Source organism: Myotis yumanensis, unplaced genomic scaffold (genome assembly GCF_028538775.1).
Source record: "Myotis yumanensis isolate MYYU_CA2020_CCGP unplaced genomic scaffold, mMyoYum1.0.hap1 SCAF_4, whole genome shotgun sequence".
Lineage (NCBI taxonomy): Eukaryota > Metazoa > Chordata > Mammalia > Chiroptera > Vespertilionidae > Myotis > Myotis yumanensis.
This window is the reverse complement of record NW_027223755.1, coordinates 40,640,834-40,642,414: the sequence shown is the minus strand read 5'-3', so window position 1 is coordinate 40,642,414 and position 1,581 is coordinate 40,640,834. Positions and strand designations below refer to the sequence as shown.

Below are 1,581 nucleotides of genomic sequence, written 5' to 3'. Positions count from 1 at the left end.
CCCGCCCCTGCTACTGTCCCTCCCAGCAGAGAGATGACACCTGGGTCCCTCCGGGTGAATTCACCACTGAGCCAATGCCCTTCTCCCACCCGAGTCTTACCAGGCAGGAGCCAGACTTGACTGAGGAGAGACCTGAGGACATGATGATGGGGTATTACCCACTTAGGAAGGTGGTGAATAGATTCCAAATGAGGGTGGAATTTCCAGGAGAAATGACAAAAGTAAAACCCGGAAGAGCAACTCCTACATTAGGTCACTAACACCTGTGGCTGGGCTGGTGCTGAAGGCTGAGGCCTGGAACTACAATGGGGCGCTGGGAGAGGCCACGACACCAGAACAGCCGAGGAGGAAGAGCACAGGAAGGGGAGAGCGGTGGAGGCCAAAGAAACTCGGAAAGCACAGTGCGAATCCCAGGGCCCAGCTCGCACGGCAGGTTCATTCAAGGGCAGGGCCCCCATACAGGCAGACCTTGACCTCGGGTCCACTCTGGATTTTCCTCCGTGTTTCTCTTTCCTCCTGACTTTCTCCTGCTTTCAGTGCCCCCTCTCTTCCTTGCTCTTCATTCTTTCTCTCTTCACAAACCTGTTCAGACTCCACACTTGTCTCAAAGTCACCTCTTCAACACAAAGAACGGCCAACTTTCAAAGAAGAGGCAGAAATGGCTCCTGAGGAGCCGGATGACACCGAACCTTTCCAGCAAGCCCACAGGAGCTCTCTTGGTTGTTTTGCCATCTTTTTTAAAAAAACAAAACAAAACAAAACAAAAGCCAAGTTTATTTGTTCATTTCTTGCATCTGAAGTTCTCCTCCGTGACATCCTTTGTCTGAGACTCTGTCATAGTCCGTAACCACCACACAGCTGCAACCAGCCACTTTACGGGGTTTCCCGCCCTGTCGACTTTACAGAGGCCACCATTCCCCTAGTTTCTTGTCGTCAACCTTAATTAGGGAGATTCAGGGTTCAGCACAAAGAGCCTCCCCCAATGTGACGGACAGAGGCTCATCACAGGTGGATGCAACTACACAAAGGTGGGCTTGGCGCTGGTCTGAGGCCTGGCAGCTTTGCGCATTCCGCGTGCTAGGCCGTGGTGAGGGAGGGCGGCCTGCAGCTCCTCTTGTAAAGCAGTGTTACACCCATTACACCTCCAGCAGCAAGGCCTTCCTCGGCCATGGCGGTGGGATATGGGTAGAGCCGCATCTTGAATGCACCCAAGCCTCGGCCTCTACTCAACTCCGAGGCGGCAGGGAAAGAGCTGTATTGCCATCTTTTCCTGTTTTGTTCACAGTTCCAACGAGCTCAATTCTCTGTCTATGCTCCTGCTCCCAGAAGACCCGAGCCCCGGGGGGAGAGGAAGGCAGCTGTAGGAGCAGGCACTCTGCTCACAACCACAGGTAAGAGGAAGAGACAGAAGCCCTCTAAGCACAGACACTGAGTTCAGAGGTTTCCAGAGGCTCCCAACCCTATTGTTGAATGCAAACCATTCTACCACCTCCATAGCAGCTATAACAGAGAAGCTAAAGTAACGAATGCTCTTTACGATGCTGCTTAACCATGAAGCAAGGATTAAGTTAGGTTCCGTGC

The 1,581-nt window shown here is 52.8% G+C and overlaps 1 pseudogene; it reads right to left on the bottom strand.

Moving 5' to 3' along the window:
- Positions 1-781: 781 nt before the first annotated feature.
- On the bottom strand, positions 782-1,170 carry LOC139008096 (small ribosomal subunit protein eS12-like; annotated as a pseudogene).
- Between the last annotated feature and the right edge of the window lie 411 nt (positions 1,171-1,581).